This window comes from Taeniopygia guttata, chromosome 3, assembly GCF_048771995.1.
Source record: "Taeniopygia guttata chromosome 3, bTaeGut7.mat, whole genome shotgun sequence".
NCBI classification, from domain to species: Eukaryota; Metazoa; Chordata; class Aves; order Passeriformes; family Estrildidae; genus Taeniopygia; species Taeniopygia guttata.
This window is the reverse complement of record NC_133027.1, coordinates 58,681,139-58,702,338: the sequence shown is the minus strand read 5'-3', so window position 1 is coordinate 58,702,338 and position 21,200 is coordinate 58,681,139. Positions and strand designations below refer to the sequence as shown.

At 40.0% G+C, this 21,200-nt stretch overlaps 1 long non-coding RNA gene across 2 annotated transcripts; it reads right to left on the bottom strand.

Moving 5' to 3' along the window:
- Positions 1–168: 168 nt before the first annotated feature.
- LOC121469716 (uncharacterized) lies at positions 169–7,789 on the bottom strand. 2 transcript variants are annotated; one of them, XR_012055063.1, is made up of 3 exons: positions 4,070–7,789; positions 3,233–3,411; positions 169–1,755 (listed from the first exon to the last, which is right to left on the bottom strand). It is a non-coding gene; the product is annotated as an uncharacterized lncRNA (long non-coding RNA). The 2 variants fall into 2 exon arrangements; XR_012055062.1 differs by lacking the exon at positions 4,070–7,789 and having other exon boundaries at positions 3,233–4,060.
- Between the last annotated feature and the right edge of the window lie 13,411 nt (positions 7,790–21,200).

The window sequence follows — 21,200 nt, the reverse complement described above, 5'->3', positions numbered from 1 at the left end:
TAAAAATACCAAGAGAATTACAGCAACAAAAGTAGAAGAGGTAGAAGCAAGAGTTCTCATTTTTTCAGAAAACCAGGCATACATAATCGTATTTCCCACTCCCAAGTATTTGGGGGGGCTATAGAAGCATTTCAGTCCAAAATGAACACAGGCCAAAAGTCGCCAAGATAATTATAAACCCACAAGCTTTATTAAACTAGAGGTATGATATGCAATACTTGCTTTCATGCGGTAAAAACACAGAAAAAACTGTTCTAGGTTCCTATTCCAGGTGTCCCATTTAACACTTATGTGGCTGAAGAGTAGCCAGGGAATATCTTGGGACAATATTAGTGAGCATGACTTCTGTCTCCCCACTGACTTGAGGATGTCTCCTAGGTACTGGAAACCTCAGTTTGATTCCTTCCTCTGCTTGAGACAGCTTGAACACGTATTTCTAAATTTCAAGAGAGGGCTCAGACCCCAGGTGTACATAGCAGTTATCTGAATTTTTGGACTGTACTCCATCCAAAGTAGGACATGCAACATAGAACCTGACAGTCCTGCTTCCCAGGGGAGCAGGCAAAAGCTGAGCACTTGCTCAGCACTGGGGCAGTTCCAGTAGGCAGGACCTGGGAATCTGCCACAGCGTGAGAAGGACTCTCATCTCTGAAACATTAGGAGGGGATGGCATCTCTGAGGAGAGTTGCTTCAGCTGGAGAGGAAACATAAACTCACATCCCAGGACAGTGTTCCAACGGATTAGCTGTGAGATAAACAGGAAATCCTTCTGATAGACTTTTTAAAATCTCGCTTTCTATCCCTGCCATATTTTCCTCGTCTCTCTTCTACCACTTCCAAAACTAAAATGTTCTAACAGCAAAGAACTCATTCTATGTTGAACACAGCAACTTTAGTTCATCATTCCCTCGCAGGTTGTACCACACAGTGCAATCTGAGATGACTGCTGGGGTTTTCGTGTCTTCTTGACACAATGAACACATTTACATAAAAAGCTATATGAATAACAGTGGTCTGAAAAATGCACTACTTCAACTAGGGATGTCAAAATCTTTTTTCCCACATTGTGTCTTCAATCAATGATGAAATACAGAGAAGGCAGAAAGAAATAGCATTAATTTGCCTCTCTGACTGTTTTACATATCCCCTCATATCTCAGTGGGATTTCTGGAAATAATGCAAGTGCTTGACGTGCAGTATGTCCAAATACGACAGAAAAGCTCTATAGACAATAAGCAGGAAAATTTGCATTAAAATGGAAACTAATTTCTCTCTCCATACAGAGAGTATTCTGTGTCTGGCAAGCAGTATGAACCTGAATTTGCATACCATTCTTTGCAAACAGTAATAAAGGCACTGTCACATCCATTCTGCTGCTACTATGATAAAAGCAAACAGCATTTAGCTCAACTGTTACATATTGTTCAGTGAACAGGTTGTTTCAGAACCTAACAAAAGACATCTACCTTTTGTAAATGTTTCTAAGGATAAACATGTGCAAATTTTTATAAGAAAAATTTTTTTTCCCAACATATTTTTCCATTTGCTCATCAGCTTCTTGATTTTTTTTCTGTGGAATAGCAAAACAAAGCCATGCTATGTTCGCAGCAGGGCTATTTTCATAGTAGAACAAGTTTCAGAGTTGTGACTTGGTACTCTTCCATCATTAAAAACATAAAAATAAAAAACTGATTCCTTGTCCTTCCTTAAGGAAGGAACTGGAAGACACAACTTCCAGTGGTATTCCTGGTATCTCTGTAACAAAAAAAACAACACAAGCAAAAGTTTAGCATACATCATAGAGGAAGGAAGAGACAATGAAAGCAATGTTTGTGTTTATTTTCTCCAGTGCATGCACTCAGCTATCACTGACTTCAATGCAAATGCCATTTTCCACAACATCTAAAGAATGAGACTGATGCTGTAAGAGCCATACCCTAAAGTAGGAAGCACAGGAGAAAAATTAGCCAGGCAAACAATCAGCAGTCTGCTCTGAAGTTACCACTGTGTGGGGTGGAAATGTACAGACTCCTTTTGCCAAATTTGCCATATTAGGAGTCTTCCCATATACTCTTCTGTTCTCATTTTGCTTTTAAATAAATAGAATCCAAATAGAGAAGCAATAGGTCCCCTAGCTACAGTAAACACAGGTGGACAAAACAGAGTAAAAGTTAATTTCTTCTGATCTTACATTCAAAGAAGATAAAAAGCTCGTGCTGGGATTTGGTGTGGCCTTTTGGAACACAACTTGCTTTCCCAGCTTACTTGTCTGACCTCTGTACTGAATGACAAAAACTATCAATACAATGTGCAGAAATTATGTCACCCCTTTGGTATGAAGGGTGAGGGATGGCTCATTTGGGATATTTGTTTTAATGATATCAGTTACATCGTGTGATTTCAATCAAATATATGCTTTTGAGCTTAAAAAGACCTATGATCTATCTATCAAAATATTTTTTTTTGGTACTCCAGTATGCTCACTAGCACTGTTACCATTTAAATGGCTTCCTAGCTGATGCAGTAAACATATTCAAAGATACAAACAGCTTGGTTTTATTTAAAAATTGAAACAAATAAAGCTATCTGTCTCAAACAGCAACAAAGAATTAAAAATCTGTTCCCAGTAACTACAACAGAAAGTCACAAGTGGCATCTGCAAATTCTCTATGAATCTAAATCATCTGTCAGATCATCATCTGAACCAGATCTAACAATATGACTCATTTGCTTCACAAAAATTGCACCTCCAAAAAATAATTTCTCAGTTTGTACCTGTGGCCATAATAATAAAAAAAAAAGTGATGCAAACATGATTAGCTCAGTTGGTGGGAGCATGGTGCTAGTGACACCAAGGTTTTTGGTTCAATCCCCATATAGACCATTCACTTAGGAGTTGGACTCTATGATCCTTGTGGGTCCCTTCCAATTCAGAATAATCTGTGATTCTAAAATGTGTCGGTGATGTTTTAAAAATTAATTTTGCCACAATCTGTAGCTTGCTTGTGCTGAATTGAACAGTATCAATGCAAATTTCACTTTCCACAGGCTTTACTTTACATCAACTTTACAAGTTGATGGTAATGGTGTAGGATCTCAGTATTATATATAATTAATAAAAGATAGACATGACAATAAATCTGAATTAATATAATAACTTGAAATATATTAGTCTAAATGATAATATTTAAATTATTTTTTCTATTTTATACCAAGTTTTCATTATACTTACCTGGTTTATGCCTCTATTTTCAAATTCACAAAGAACAAAAATTTTCATGAAAGGCATTGCTAGAAATATGTCAAAGACATCAGGAGCCCCCAAATTTTCACAGCTTCCTTGCTTTACTCTCAATACCAGCCATCAATGTTTCAAATGAAGAGCATAAATTAGTTCAGGATATCTTTGTTCTAAAAAGCAGTAAGAAAAAGATCAACACAGATCACTAGTACTTGTTGAATCAGAACACAAAGATACAAGAATTCAGGCTATTCCCCCATAATGTAAGGTCAAAACAGTTTTCTTTTGTATGCAGGCTCTTCATGAATGAAACTACAGCGATATCTGCTGTGGATAATACCTGGTATAGTTTTATAACAAAAGGACAGTTCTAGGAGTGTACTTATTCAGCATTTGCCCTACACCCAGCTGGTAAAAGTATGCGAGTTCATACTTCCATTTTGGTTCTGTAGTGTACCCACTGAGCTCTATGGGCTTAGATGACTTAAATTTCTGAAGGTAAAACTTATCTGTATCATATATGCTTCTGCTGTATTTACTGTGATCTGCTAGCATTGCAGTGATGTACTGCGAAATATTTTTCATAATACTTGCATTTAACTGTAACTGTCATTTGGTTCCAAAACCTGCGTCCTGATTAGTGCAGCTCTTAATTTAAACCAACTGCTCTCTACATGTGTGAAAAAGACTGTCACTATGGTAGCAAAACACCTGGGATAAACTCCTAGGCCATTGAAAAACCTAGTTTTGCCAGTAACTTCAGGAGACCAGCATTCAGTCTTCTGCTTAACAAAACAGATTAAGCTTTTGTTAAGTGTTCTGGCCTACCTCTGCTCTCTGGCGGATGTTTTCCTTGGTAAATTTGCCACCTGTATCAGAAAAAAAACAACTTATTCTTACCAAAATAAAAGACAAGACCCTATATCTTTACAACACATGTTTCCTTTAATAGCAGATAATGTGTTTACAGTCTCTGTGCTTCCTCATCTCACTTGGACTTCATCACCTTGGCTTATCTCCCATACAACTTGCGTTTGCAAGTTCAGTAGTTTACACTGGAAACAGTGTAGTCAAAGAATATTCTTTATTATACAGGCAGAATTTCATATGTGTTCTGTATTGATGTCTTTTCCTGCAACCAGAAACAAGGACACATAAACCTAAGTCTTTTGGCACTCAATAGGTATAAAACTACAGCATCCCACTTTTGAAAAACAGTTCAGTCACTTTTCTGAATGAGTTCCACACAAATGAAAGAGCTGATGTAAAACCCAGATGCACAAGCCATCCCTCACTGATGAGAATGCAACACTGGCCAAAGTCTAGTCCTTTGGGAGGATAACAATGCTGTGTAAAACATGGACAAATAATACAGGATTACAGTAACAGTATTAATGGTAGAACACTATTTGCTTCTTTTGCCAGACAGACACAGAAAACACTTGTAGAGGCTTAGGAGATCCCCAAACATTCAGCCTAAAATCTGAGCAGCTATTAACGGTTTGGACTTATTTCTGCTGTTGGTAAGCACATTGTTTCTAAGTCTGAAATCATTACAGGAGTGTTCTCAGCAAAGCAGCTGCAAAGAAGCAGCACCTTTCCCCATTGCATACCTGCTCTCTGCATCAAGAGCTCCTATGCCCTCTCTAGGTGACTATTCCAGAAAGATGGACAATACAGCTAGATTGATGTTTCTCACAGCTCATCAAAACCTCAACCCTGCCTCATGGGTGTCAGAGATAAAACTCCCATTAAACCAAGACGGGATCAAATTTCTCAAATTCAGCAGGTTGCTCCTAGGAAAACCCACTACAGGTGAAAGTAGTCAGACTATTGTTGAGGATGTGAGTTAAGGCAGTCATGATATATGGTAAGGTGACCTAGAGTGGACAATTTGAAGGTTATTAGCAGGTGTCCCCCAGTGGGTATATTGTCCTGCAAAACATGCTTTTCAAGGTATGAAAGAACCCCACAGCTTTGGCTGTCTGCTCTCAGGCTTAATAGAGGATTGATAGTTTAAACACAATGTTCACAGCAATATTATTAATAAAATAGGTGCTCAAGGTTAATAAGCACACGCAGCTATCTCACCCCATTTGCAAGTGAGCAATGGTTATTTCCATCGTTTGGCATTTTATAAGCAAATGGCACTCTCATTACATCTGTCCCCTGAATTACTACTACTTCCATCACTACCAGGACAACAGCACTGGTTTTACAAAGCAGCTCCTGAATTACACTGCCTCCTGTGCAAGAGCAGGCATTTCCCATACCTGTTGCAAATGAAAACCTGAGTTACAGCTACTCACTACATCTGAAAGTCAGATCCCAGACATTGTCTTACATGAATTATCAGTAAATCTTACAGAAAGCCACAAGTCTAAATGTTTTCTTTCAAATAGGGTAAAAAGAGAGAAAGAAGAACAAAATTTCATTTTGATTATACTCTACTGTTGTGGCTGGATGGAAGTGCAAATTTTATAGTTGTCCTAACCAAGTTATTACTTTTTTGTGAGGTAATGAGTTTTTTGGATAAAGTGTTCATAATTTTATCTAATTTCTGTGAATTTTACACTAATGGCTGTTCCTCAGCACAGCATAGAACCTGAGTGAATCCATCCCATAGATCCACTAACACTAAATTTTAACTGATGCAATCATTTGGGATTTGCAGTTGCAGAGAATGCACTGAAAGCAGAAAACAGCCAGGTAGGTGTGAAATACCAGGATGTCCAGGGAGTACAACACACATTTTCAGAGTCAAATACTGCAAATTATACATAGATAACTTGCAGGCTTATTGAGAATCAGAAGAAAAAGAATGGCACTGAGACAGAATGACAAGGGAGAGATCCCCATACCACTCCTTTATGAAGAAAACTGAAATAACGTATTGCCCTGATGGGAATTTTCTTTTAAAGTGGCTGTAAATAAGATGCAATTAGCACAGAGATAATAAGATACAAAATACCCCCTCTTACGCTACTATTTTGGAAAAATTCCAACAACTTCACAATTAAAAACCCAAAAAATAAAACCAAAACGAACCACAAAATTGTATGCTAATCTTAATTTGCAGTTTTGTGAGTTTATGTATTTTCTCTGGAATACTAATCTCTATTTTATTCTCATTAGAGTGATTTCAAAAATTCCTCCTCAGACATGTCTCATCATGTCATAATTATTCATCATCACGAAGGCTTCTAACAGCCTCTAGTTACAATGCCATTAAGTTTTCTAATAAATTATAAAGTGAAAGGATAATTTAGCCTCCATAACCAATTAATCTTTGACTTTTTAGCAAAACTTAGTTCCAAAAACTTTTGTTTCCCCTAGTCTTGGGAGGGATAGACTATAACAATCAGTTCACCTCACTCTTTCCCTGGAAATAATCAATATAGTTGAATGCTTCCAAAGAGGACAAGCCATAAAGGGCACATGGAAAGAGAGTCTGAAGTAGCCTCTTTGAACTCCCAGGTCTTCTTCAATGGGAGAGCAGACCAATGATTTAGCATCTCAAAATGGAGACAAAGGAAAGATTGGCAAGAGCATGTCTCAGACTTGATTTGGAACAGGATCTCATGCATTTTCTACAGACCTTTGGTTAACATTTCCTGAGATCAGTGGAAATAGTCCATTAATTTCATGGCTACTGATGTGCATACTAGGAGGGGAGACACAATGTTATTATATAAAGAACAGGGGCAACCAGCATAAGCATTTGGACTTGCTACAGTAGATAATTAAGTTGACAGCTGTTGAATTGTGGATATATGAGCCCCAGGAGTAAGTATTCTTAAGAAAAACCTAGTTTTGTGGATACTAATCTAATCTGGCTCAAGCCTTCATAAGACTAACTACTGGGGGGTTGATTATTTAAACTTAGGTGTCTGCACTATCTACAAATGTGTTCTATTGTATGCTAACTAGGTCAGTGAGATGTTTCAGGTGTCAGGAGGGAAGCTCTCACATTTCTGGAATGGTAGAGAAAAGATTTATAAAGTTTTTACTGGCGTGAAGGAAAGAAAGAAAGTAAAAACATCTGCCGGAGTCATGAGTGGATTGTTGGCTAAATTAATTCAGTGGAGGAGTCTGAAATAGATCATCTCTGTCTTAAGAAGTAGGCGTTAGTGGAGTCATCAAAAATAATTACTAAAGAGGAGTCCAGGACATACCTACAGGGAATAAAACTAATCTGAAAATGTAAATTAAATTCACAAAGTATGGATAGAAAAGCCAGGAATTCTTACACTCCTGGACTCACACAATGTACCAACCTTGCTAAAGTCTTATGAAACAATAATAGAAAAATTTTATTTGAGTCTGGGATAGTATTTACGAACATGTCAGTAAAAGAGGTTGCTACAAAATACAACTATGATCACACTGCCCAGATCTTCACTGTTATAAAACATCCATCCCAAGAGACAAGCATGGTTTTCATATGATCCCAAAATGTCCTGAGTTGGAAGGGACCCTCAAGGATCAGCGAAGTCCAACTCCTGGCCCTGTACAGGACAGCCTGAAGAGTCACACCATGTACCTGAGACTTTTTGAACTCCGGCAGACTTGGTACTGTGGCGACCTCCCCAGGGAGCCTGTCCCAGTGTCTGACCACCCTCTGGGGGAAGAACCTTTTTGTAATAACCCACCTAACTCCCTCCCAAACAGCTTCATGCCATTCCCTCAGGTCCTGTCACTGGTCACCAGAGAGGAGAGATTGGTGCTTGCGTCTCCACTTTCCCTCATGAGGAAGATGTAGACCACCATAAGATCTATCAAGACTCCGCTCCTCCAGGCTGAACAAGTGACCTCAGCTGCTCAAACTTTGGCATTGCCTGCAGTGTTTCTAATGTGCTCTAGAAACTCACTGGCGCAGAGAGAAGCAAACATAAGTGGGTGGGAAAAGGTTCAAACAGCTGAGCAACAGTGACAGTAGTACAAATTTAAACAACTCTCCCTTTTTAGGTTTTGAAGAAGATCAAAAAGAGGTTCTGCAGTTCCTGAGGTGCTCTGTCATGAGTGTGTTTGTGCTTGCCACCTGGCACTATTGTATAAACAACATACAGTACACCACAAGAGATGCAGCCCTTTCCCACAGCAACTCTTTCTCTCTCCTCATAAACAAACCCAAGGCTGTGCATATCCTTTACAGCTGCCCGGCTTCTCCTCAGGAGCTCACATGAAAGCGCTTTGACTATGTTTTGCATTAGTTTGCTTCCAGTGCCAAACAGCCTCCGGACTCGCCCTGCGCCTGCCACGAGCCCCTGCTCAGGGAGGGCAGAGAGCTGGGCTGTGGGAGACCCACGGGGCTCACCCAGGGCTGGCAGTGCAGCTAGGAGCCCCCTGACCGTGCAATGGATGGATGGCCAGACCTCTGGGTTCAGGGTTGTCGGCAGGATTTGCTTCATACCCTTGCCGTGGAGCAGCCGGAGTTCGGCGGAATGGTGGTACCTGTGGCCAGAGCTGCTTTTTTGACTCTGGACATAAACGCCTGGCCTTCCCCCTGCACTGATGAGTTTGTGGTCGGGCACCAGGCACGTGATTTCTTCAGGGCTATTGGAAAATTGATTAATCCCATTTTGGCACTGGCCAAAGGCTTAAATGTTGTACAGAAATTGTTTTAGTTCCTTTCTTTCTGAGGGCCTGCTCCTCTCCACTGCCCCTCCACTGCTCTGGCTGCAGGTGTCTGCCCCCAAAATAGCATGAACTGGGTTTGTGCAACAAGAGTGTGGAAGGAGTTCAAGACTATGTTTCTCAGTCTGGGCCTCCAGAGGAGGGCAACTATAAATAGATGCAAAGGCAAGGATAATTGGCATGTAAAATGAATAATGCTGCAAGCTCACCCTAGGAATTTTAGCGAAATAAAACTTTTGCAGCCATTCCACCAACTTGTATTCTGGTTTTCCTCATCTGATTTTTTCCAGATGTCTCACTTTCCCTTTCTTCTTGAACAGTAGTACCTTTCCCTGGAGTCCCAATACCATATTGTATAAATTATATGTTTTCCAGCCTCTAATAACTTTCATAGATTAAGCAAAGAAATGACCACATAAAAGACTAATAATCCTAACAAGCCTGGTGCTTGTTTAGCTTTTTAGGGAAAATTAGGCGTGTTATTAAGTCAAAAAACTTCTAATCTCATGGTCCATATGGGGACTGCTTTTGGCCTTGGACATGTCATTGTGAAGAGATGCCTTGAGCCCTTGTAGTTTGGCAAGAAACTCGAGCTGTAAAAGCACACCTTTTTTACCTCATTCACAGGGAATTATTTGACAAAACATGAACTTACAGGGCAGAGTAACTGCTAACCTATTGCTCTTCCAGACTTTCTCCAGGAAAACAGCCTGAAGAAGAAATATATGGGGCAACAGAGCTTTCTATCGAGAGGAAACTGGAAAGGAAACAGTTAATATGATCTCTGTTTCTAACTCATACCACATTTTGTTTTCTGACTCTGTAACAGACACCCACCTCAGACTTGGATCCACTGGAAATTTCCATGGATTTCATAAAAACAGGATTTGAAACGCTGTTGTGGCAAAAGTATGTTATAACAAAATTTACAAATTTGTTTCTAAAACCCATCAGATTAATTTCCCTTTTGGCTTATTCTGAATCCTGGGGATGGAGGAGGAAAAAAAATAGCTCCCACAATTGAGCTCTTCAGCATAGGACTTGAAATTATGTCCTGCAACTCACAGCAACCAGGGAGGACCAGCTTTCATTGCCCCACAGGAAAAAGGATAAGCATCCTCTGGAAGTCATAAAGCAACCTGAATTATCAAGAAAAGTTGTTTTGGGTAGGGGCAGGGAGAACAAGGTAAGAAACAAACTGGTTGGTCAGGTCAAGTGAAACTGTATCCAAATCTAAGTGTGGAAAACCACTGTCATCTGTCACTACAATTTTTTTTTCCAAAAGTAAAACCCAAGGATATGAAAAAGGAAAATAGTTAAACCACAAAGGACAAACTGCTCTTGCAGACAGAAGAGCTCAAGGAGAAGTCTATCCATCAGATTACTAACAGATACAACCCATGGAGAAGGAAGTGCAGGTACATAGATGTTGAAAGCAGACTGGATTGTGTAGTGTGTTTCAGAGACAAAAGCATCATCTTTGCTTCAGGGTGGTGATGAAAAGAAGGCTAGTCAAAATTCAGAGAACGGAAAGTAGCCCTCAGATATCAAAGAAGAGAAGGTGAATTAATTTAGTTTGTCTTAATCTACGCCAGTTACAGCTATGAAGTGACAGATCCTCTTCACACTGATGTTGAATTCCAGGTCTCAGCCTTCTATCCCTCCTTCCTGGAAATTAACTCCATACACAAAACTATTACGAAATAATCTATGTCTGATCAGAGCATCTAATATAAATGCACAATCCTTCTGTGTTCATAAACCAGCAAGGTGATATGAGACGCTATTTTAATTATGCGTGTCTAATATGTGGAAAAAAACACAGATATTGTTAACTCTTTACATAAAACTGAGAATCAAATGCCCTGTGTCTGACATGGGTTTCTTCCTGGAAAGGATGGCTGAAAGGTTCCTCTGCAAGCTAAAACTGAAATCCTATGGCACAGTTCAACTCAAGAACAGAATTTCTTTGCAGATGCACAATTCCAGGAGGATTTCCACTAAATCGAGCAAAGGATGCTCTGAGCTCTTGCTCCTGACAAATCAGGGGAGAAAAGTCTGTGAAATGAATTCAAGGCACAAAGGAGTTTTTCTGCATTGCAAAAGGTACCTTCAGAAGGTTAGGTCAATAAACCTCAAGTATGTCAATAAGCCACTATACATTTTAACAACCCCTACCCAAACAAGACTATTTCATTTGGATATTTTGCTATCAGAAGGTCAACAGTTTAATTGCATCACCTAAACAGAAACCCAATTAAAGTTACCTCAGCAATGCATAGATACAGTTCAAATAACTCTCCCAAACAACATAAATGGTCTTAAAATGGCACCCTTTATAATCACAAAGGAGATCCTTGGGTGACCATCAGAGAGATGAAAGGTGAATGGCACAGGCCTTTACCCATGCAGTCTGCTTTTATTGCCTTTCAAAACACAATTGTATTTCTTTTAATGCTTTGGCAGGTTCTCCAGGTTTTTTGTTGTTGTTGGTTTGTTTTTTTTTTTTTTTTTTTTTTTTTCCTGCAGCAAGATCAGGCTACAGGAAGAAAAGCACTGTTAACTGCAGTGTCTTAAGGACTATTTTTAATGTTCCTGATTTATTTCTGACCTCCTGATTTTTTTTTCTGTTTGACCTCTTACATGAAGACAAGGAAAAGAGTACATTTCATCTGCCAGTTGAGAGCATTTTCTTTTCTTCACTAGCAGAATTATAGGGTTTTAAGTGAATGTCAGCTATTCTGCCTGCAGGCTTTTACTTCACAGCAACTGTATACCAGGCATTTTCTTTCTTCACTAGTAATAGCCTTTGTTGAGTAAGGCAATGTTTACTGAGCAAAACCTGCATAGCCTCTAAGAATTGAGCTGAATGATGATGTTTTGCAAATCAGTTTCCCTTGGGAGTCAAAACTGGTGACATGCAGCCAGGTGTTTTCTTAGTGCTATTGGCTTGTTCACCAAACCTGCACATTTCCCGTCAGGGTTCGTCTGAATCACAATGAATATCACGCAAGCCCCTTCCCAATTTTGGGTTGCCTTCTGACCAGAAATTGCTGCTTTCTGTTGTCTCACTTCACCACCAATTCACTCTACAGCTCAAAGCGTATGGTCCAAGCCAAGGCTAATGCAGATAGTTGTGTGTTCAAACTACCCATGTACTGTGCAAGAGAGAGACAGAAAAGGTTTGAGAATATCACCACTGTATTAGCACCAGGGCTATGTTAGCAACCTTGCATGAAGGACAGTTGAGAACAAGTCACCCCCTCCTCCTCCTTTCCCTTGCTCTCACAGTACCTTAAACTTTCAGCCTTCAACAGTGTCCTGTCCCCAGGTATCCTGGTTCTTATACCTGCATTCAGAGCTTTGGGAACAACAGGAACAGCAGGAGAGTCATGGGTAGGACACCAAACAGAGGTGGGTGTTGCACAGAAGCAAACAGGCTCATATCTCAGCTAAACAAGGTTGCTGCCTTCAAGACTTGGGGCTGAACAGACCATGGTGCAACCTTCACCTTCCTACAGCACTCCCAATCTAATGAAAAACTTAAACTCTTGGTCTCAGCTATCACTGCTCCATCTGTGGCCTCCTTCCTGGCAGCTGCACTTGTCTCTGCTGCCTATGCTGGTAAAAAAGGTAGAACTTTATTCCTATTATCTGGTTTCAACGAGGGACCAACGACAGCACCGGCCTGAGACAGGGAAGCTCTTTCTTGTGGTTAGAAGTTGATCCCAGGACACCACATTCCAAGATCTTGGCACTAAGGGGCCTTGAAGGCATTCAGAGAAGCTGTTAAGAGAAAGGAGACCAAGATACTAGGGAAGGTGCTGGGTGCAGGTTTGCTGAATTTCCTCCTTAGGACTCCAAGTCCTTGTTAGTACACAGGATACATCAGCATGAGGCAAGGGAGTTTCTGAAAGTCTTGAGCAAGAGGCATGAAAGGCTTCCCTGGGTTCTTTCTCCTTAGTTGACTAATAGCATGGACATAGATATGCAATAACCCATCTTAGAGATTTACTGTCTGCAGTTTGCACTTGTCCTGCTGACCAGCCTGAAGGCAGATGTGGCCAGCAACTGACTCCATCACATGATCAAAGGCTTATCTACCATTTTTCTTGCTTGCACCACAACAGAGTATCCAAGAAAGTTAGTCTGTGCAACTTCACCCTCTCCTTGTGCCCAACAAATGACTTGTAGCACATTAACTGTCAGAGAAAGGATAATATCTTACTTCATCCTAGTTACAGAAATTAAAATAACTGGAAAGCCTCCTCTTCTCCCTCTGAAAGAAGCTTCACCCAAGTTTGTTACAGGCTGGTGTCTACAAAATGTGCAAACCATTAGGGTCTCCTGCCAAAATTATACATTTCCAGTCAGTCTTTACAAAAAGCGGCATTAGTTTCCTAGTCACACAACTGGAAAACAGGATATGAAATCCCAGTTAAATTAACTTAGCAGGTATCCACAGACTAATAAAAATTTTCTTATAACAAATTTGAATGTCTCTGTTTTCAAAATCCAAACAGCATTTCTGTTTACTCAAAACAAGTCACTGAACTCTCAAAAAGGCAATTCCACCTAAAAGGTACTCTGTTACGGTGAGCTCCTGGATACCCTTTTGTCCCCCCTTTCCTAGGGCCTCTGTGGCTCTGATCAAGATAACCCCTGAATCCTATCCCCTGCCCCAATGGGGTTGGCGGGGAGCCAGGAGAGCCCACCCTGTCCAAAACCTATATAGACCCCTGAAACTTCCTGCTGTTCCTCTTTTGCCCCGCTCTCCATGGACACCACAGAATAAAGAGAGCTATACCAACACCCTGGGTAAGAGCCTCTTTTGAATACTTTTCCCTCTCATGCTATTTCCTCCCCTCACAGCCCCATATCTCTGAGCTAGTCGGATTCATTCGGGGGGCTGCGTGGAGCGGGGGAAAACCCTAGAAATAACAGTACTCTTTGTCATATGGAATTTAAACATCTGACTTTTATTTTGTTATAAAAGATTGCATTAAAAGTATCTTCTACTGAATTTCTGTCTTCAGAGCTAAGGATAAACTGTTGCTTCAGCCCAGCTGCTACTGAAATGCATTTTGCTGCCTCATCCACGCAGAAAGATTAGATGCTTTTGACAATAGTTAAAGGATTACAAGATAACCGCATCTTCTCCAAGTATAGAAGCAGTAGAAGTGGTACAAACGTGCCCTCTAACAGCACAGTTATGAACATTAAAAAACTAATGGTGGATCAAAAATGGCATCTAGCACAATGTACTGTGCTTGACGCTGGCCAGCAGTGGACATCAGAGAGGAATAAATTAGCATGGAAGGCTCATACTAATATTCTGAAAAATTTCATACTTGGTTTCCTGGGATTTGTGTATAACAGACACCTTAAGCCATGGTAGGTATATTTCTGCCTGCTAAATATCAATCCATCTTTCATCTGTGAACCTTCAAAGCCAGTTTCTGAAGTTCTGAGAACTTCTGGACCCCAAGACATGCTGTGGCCAAGGATTGCATAACTTCAACATGCAGTAGCCTGTGAAGCAGCCTGTAATCTCTTGTTTTGAACCTGACACCTGATGGTTTCATGGCATACTTACCTGCTTTGGCAAGGGAAGCAACAGTGATAAGCGCTTTCATAATGACTTTTTCCTTCCTACTCTCAATTTTATTGACATCTAATTTAAGCCTCCTCCCACATCCATCTTTCCCACTGCAAAACCACACCCTGCTACTTCAGGTAAGGAAGCCTCATATGGAAGGGAAGAGATATTTTTCAACTAGAAGAGTAAGAATATCAAAAATACACTACGTCACTTGAAAAGTCACATTTTTCAGGTTGTAAGTAGTGGTGCATTTGTGCCAGCTATTTTGCAGTAACTTCTTATTTACATGCTACTACTCTGTAGTAAACACAACATACATAATCCTTCAGGGAGAGTGAATCATCACTGAAACAGAGATAAAATTAATCAGGTAGTAAGAATGCATACCCAGGCAGGGACCAAGGAGCAGCTAACACCCACACTGTATTTATGTCTTACTTCAGCCATCAATACTCAGGCCTAGTCCAACTAAAGGGGCCTTGCTTGGAGATGCTGTGGTATTGCCTGGGTAAACAGCCCACTTACATCCCAACCACCAAAACCACTGCCTCCTCTGCCTCTTCTCCTTGAGCTGTAGCACCAGCCTGCAGACTAGCAGGCAGCCCTTTCCTCCCCTCTGCTCACACTCACACCCCAACTCCCTGCTCTCCTCTGCCAGAGCCTGGTGTTCACATCCTCCCCAAAACAGACCCTACTGAAAGACCCAATCCCTGCCAGTTGCTATAAACTCTATAGGAATGCCAGGGCCAAAGAAATTATCTTTATGGACATTGATATTTATGGTTGGTTTGTGATCGTATCAGCTGTTCTTAACCTGGACAGAAGATATGGTTTATGGGGAGAGACACAAAGAAAATTTCCATGGTTAGGATGGCAGGCTAATATGATGACAGTGCTGTGGTCAGAAGGAGGAAGGGAATATGGTGAAGGCTGCTTGAGAAGATGAGAAGCAAGATTTCTAAAATAACCAACATTTCATAGGTATCACACAGGCTGGTTTGCCAACAACCAAAGCTATATACTGAAACCTTCACTGAGACGAGATAAAACCTTTCCTCCTGCAATAGTGGAGTAAACAGTTGCAAGGTAAGCATCCTTCACATGATGTTGAAGCAAACCAATTTTAGAGTCATTTACAGCATTACGGGAGAAAGAGCACTACTGAATGAAGGCCGAGGTCAACTAGTGCCATGGAATTCATAGTAGGAAATAAACCTACATGATCTTCAAGTATAATTCCTGCCCATTTCTTCAGGATAAAGCACACACACACACCTCCCTTCCATCTTCTGTCCCGAAGAACAGAAACTTCTGGGCTTTCATCAGTTACAGCCTTCAGAAAGTACCTTAAATAAAGTGGACTTTACATATCATCTCAAAAGACGGGATTCCTAATGTCCCAAAACCAGAAGTTTTTTGATGTTATAAGGGTCTCAACCAAGAAACTCCTTCCTTCACACCTGCCTTTCTGACGGTTTACCTAAATGATTTACTGCAGCTATTAAAAAGTTAAGCTGGATTATCCAGCGGTGTTTAACCATGTGGTCATGAGTCCTTAGGTCATGCGGTAAATCAGGCCAAGCACTTCTTGTAGGAGCACACCTGTGTGCTAATTTTAACATGGGTTCTCTGCAGTTCCCAGGTTACAATCCTATGAGATTTACCCATTAATGCTTTGTTAGCACAGCTTATCCACTGGGCTGCTCAGTCCAGATCACTGCTGTGTAGCTATAGAGAAATGATGCGCAGAAGGCAATGCAGAATCTTAAATATGATTATCAGTGCACACCAGCAGCTAATTGAAGTTCTCCTACCTTTCTAACTCTTAGCACTGATACAGGATATCACCTGCTAAGCAACTTGAGTCATATAGTTGTCACAGAAGTACAGCAAGGAAAGGACTTGAGAGATAGTACAGAGCAGGGTCACGCACAGACACGACCAATTTTATCTGGATTGTCCCAATTGATTAAAAAGTCTTCTGAGGGTTTTGCTAAACTTGCTCTTGACCACAAGTGGTCTAGATAAATTATGCCAATCTGATGTTCATCCTCATCTCATTTTAGTATCAACTCAATCATACTTACATTACAGTACTTGAAATACTTTACTTATGTTATTGTTCAAATCTTCTGTAATCTATACAATTTATATGTTTCAGCCTTTTCTTTCTTCAATGTCAGTCTGTCCTATGTTTGTTTCACACAATTGTATCAGCTCTTTGGAAATGCTGACATCACTGCAAATTAATTGATCAGAGATACTGGAATAAGCAGAGGCACTGAAGGAACTGAAAGAGGAATATCCTGCATTTGCCTTTGAGGCCACAAAAACAGCAGCGGGAAGGAAGAATGTCATGTGAAAGCACGTCTCCCCCAGACAGCATCTCCCCAGATGACAAAAGAAATTTAAAATAAATGTTTATGCCACAAGAAACAACAGGAAAACAGGAACTCTCCTGCATAGTGTCAGGGAAACAAATGCATGTTTCAGACGAAAGCTCTAATTAAAGCTTTTTAGCTATTTGAAGTCTTCTTAAGCTTGCACTGTTTCAAAAGAAGAGGACAGATTGTTCAGTCCAAAAGATGCATTACATTTAGGTTTTTCCTTTCTGTGTCTTCTCTGCCTTTTCTTTATAGTCTGACAACAGCTGCCCAGGATGTCTACAAATAAAATAGGGTTTCCTGGCACTCTTATGCAAGTCAGGCCTTTTGAATGGCTTTCAGATGCATAGCTTAGATGTGCATGAAGTGCCAACAACCACAGCTGTACCCCAAACTTTTGCTTCTTCTTTAATGTTATCTTCTCACAGAAGTTATCACTCCCACCATGGATGTATGTATGCAACTACATTTGCTGTATATTACTTTATCAAAGTCTCCCTAGTTTGTTCTTCTTAAATACTGTCTTTGTCAGCACAATATTTGAACAAACTCTTTTTTTTTAATGGCCCCCAAAAAATAACCATACCACATTTTTTATGTCATTTTGGCACTTAGAAAGCACCCCTGGGCATAACTCACATCAAAATTAATTCAAAGTAGGCACCTATGTCTAGACAGCTTAAATGCCAATGTATTGCTTCCTATAAATCAAGCTTTTCTAAAGGCCTATAGACAGAAAATGTTCCTGAGAGATCTCTCTCCTTGTGTGTTCACTTTGGCTTTAACCATTGGTTTCCACCAACAGGTCCATCATTCCAACATGCAGTAACTGCTGCATGAAGTTGTGACAGCTTCAAGTGAGACAATCTTCTACGTGTAACCAATGCTACTGGCTCCAAATTACTGAAAAAACAAAAATCTTTTAGTACTAAAAGGTTGGCTGATATTTTTAGGACTAGTTGAAACTGTTTGAGTTACAACAGAAAAAAAAAAAGAAAAGAAATAATAATAAATTTTTAGCTATATTATGCTTCCACAGTCAAGCCAGGCTTAGATTTTTTTCCTTGAAAAGGTTTTCATGTGGTCTCTCCAGAAAGAAGACCAAAAGAATGGAGACAGTTAGCAACAAATGAACAGAAATGTAAAGAAATGACAGAAACTATTTTGAACTACTGATGTTAAAGTTTAGCCACTGAACCACCTCATGCAGATGAAAGTGTGCTGAAGCCTGGCAAGAGACAATGCTCCTTCTCCTGCAAGCACACTGGGTGTCACCTTCATACCTTTGCCAGAACGAGTCCATGACATCTTATGTTTTCCTCTTGTAAATCCCCTGGGGCGTCAAACAGGATGCAAAAGTCTTGCTCTGTGTTGTCAGGGGCATCCCGAGTGTGTACACCTGGAGTGTGTACTGCTCTGAAAGTCAGACTGCTTCTGTCAGCACATATTCAAAATGAACAGATGAATATGTGTGTGTCAGTATTTTATCCATCAAGGCAGGAAGCAGGAAATTCTGCCTCAGAACTAGATCTGTCAATATTTCCTGAAATCATTGGCTATAATGAAGTCTTGTACATGTTCTGGTTTTTCAGAGGCTGCTGGTAATTTGTCCCTTTGAACTAGAAAAAAGGAAAGAATTATATTGTTAGACTCTAAATAGATTTTATATTCTGTTTATTCTTTGAAAGTTTTATTACAGAACCTCTCTCCTCTTTTTACCATCTGACTGATAGGAAATCAAAGGATTCTAAAATGGAAAACATCTGATTGTAGAAATGAAGCAATTAGCTGGCATCAATACCAACAGCTTATCATTACTGACAAAAGCATAGTTGCAACCTAGGACCTTAAATTAAAAAAAAAAAGAAAGAAAAAAAAAGAGGTAAGATCCATTCCAGCTTAATGGGAGAAAGCAATGGCAAGCTAACTGATATTAGCTTTACTTATTACAATGGCTTAACCCACTTGCTCTTTGCCCTTGGAGTATTTTATTGTATATGAGAAATACATAACAAGTAAACAATTCAAAAATGTTAATTATAAAAAAAAATCAGGTAAAGCAACTGCCATGTCTATTAAGCTTAATGCTCCTATATTCACTTAATGGCACTGCATAACCAAAAGGCTACCCTGTCTTGCACAAAAAAATACATAAAAATAGCAACTTCATTACTGAGCTTTAGAAGATACTAAATATATTTTAACAAATGAACTATTAGAAGACATAAAGACAGATTCTGAGAAATACTGTGAGTGACACATTCAATAGAACAGTTTGAAATTATGTCAGGGAGGTTATCAGAATTAAGGCTGTTTTAAAGATTCCTGTGGCAGGAGTCAGTGAGGTTGCTCTGAGGTTGCATAAGGCTGCCAAACTCCTGTTTCAGAGTCAATTATACAAAACCAAAAGTTAAGTTTTGCCATGCTGACTCTGAACAAGTCTTATGGAATCTTTGACACAGGAATTAGGCTACAAAACTCTCACACGAAAGCCAATAGGTCAAAATCATGCTTTGCTTGGAAATGTTTTTCAGTTCCCAGGAATTTATAAGGGTTTGTACACAACAGTAACGAAACAGCAACAAGAGCTCTGCAACTAAATCATTTTCCTTAGCAAACCAGGAAGAAACAACAGAATGGCCCTGGTCTTTGATGTTTGACTGAAAACACCAAGAATGATCCCTGTGACCATATAAAGTGGCCTTGATATAACCAAGGCCTGAGTATATCTGTTTGCTTTGCCCACATTATGCAGATCTCCACGTGACAGGCAAAAATGTGCCAGTCTGATCAGCTGAATTCATTACTGGGAGTAAGTGGCTATAGACTCAAGGGGAATTTTTGAAACACACAGGGAAAGGGCAGGAAAAAAGGAGGAGACCTTTTATTCTTTGCCTTGATACAGCATCACTTATTACATTACTTTTTTCTCCTCTAAGTAACATCTCTGTTTTCCTAATGGAATAATTTAAGGCTTTCTCCTGCCCCAAAATAGGTGGTTATGTGTTCCTGCTCTATCACCCTAGAATATATAATAATATAATACATACATGTAATTACAGAGTAGAAAATATCACCCATACAATTGAAGTTTTAAGTCCTGTCTCATTATGACTTCATGCAAATTACTTAAATTAGACCATTTCCTTGGGCATCATGGAAATCCCATCCTCTCCCCTGCCTATTAATTCCCTCTCAGCTCATGCTTGTCTGTCTCTTCAAAACTGGCAGAACCTGGCTGTCTCTTTTCCTTCAGACCAGCTTTCACCCTAGGCTCTCCTGCCCTTGGGAAGAGGAAGGTGACAGACAAAACCGGGCCAGACCCCTCCCATTGCCCCTGGTATCTGTAGGAGTGGCAACTGCTGTAGGAGAGGAAAAGGAAAAGTGCTGAAGAAAGGAAGAGATAAGGAGAAGCTGCAATGGATCACAATGCATAAACATGCAGGTGTGTAAACTACTAAGACAAAATGCTCAAAGGCAAAGGATTAATAGGAGGCATCGAGGTAAAATTGGGCCAAGTAGAATGACGTCTCTACACAAAGAAACCTAACTGAACAGCTCTGTATAAAAATAACAACTTGTCTTGCCAGCCACATTCTGCCTTTGCCCCCCAGCTGTTTCCACTTCCTTAACATATGTTGAACCAAATAATTTCCCATACAGCTTTTTCAAAAAACACAAGGCCGGAAGAAGGTGAGAAAGACCAGGCAAGAAGAACAGTAGAAGATAAAACTAAAGTGTTTAATCTGTGCATTTCTCTGGGGTTTTCTGCAGGTCTCACTTAACTACTTCATTACCAGAGCTGGCCCCAAGATGAACAGCCACAGGTACCAGTTTTACAGAAGCCAAGTGGATGTCCAGGGCAAGAGATATCAGAATGGGATCTGTTCTTTCCCTGACTGGCTAGTAATGATCACAACAACAAAACAAACAAACAAACAAACAAACAAAACCAAAAAACCCAAAAAAACCCCAAACAACTAAATAACTACAACACATCTGTCATTCACATTCTAGAGGAGGTGCCTGAATTGCAGCCCCCTGCACAGTCCAGACACAGACAGGAAAAGCAGTTTTTTCTAGTTTTCTCCTTTTAGCGATTCTAATAATAATAAAACATTCAAAAGCTTGTAGTATGTTTGCTGGTTCTCTATCACTCTTCCATCAGCATAGCTCAAGGATAATTAATGCATGATTCCCTGGCAGCAGTCATTCTGTTTATTCATGAACCCAAGTTAATAACCCAAACCAGTAATCCCAAACTGCTAATTCTCACCCACTTGTATCACATAAACAGGAACAAAGCAGATTTATTCACTCAATAGGCAGTGAAGGA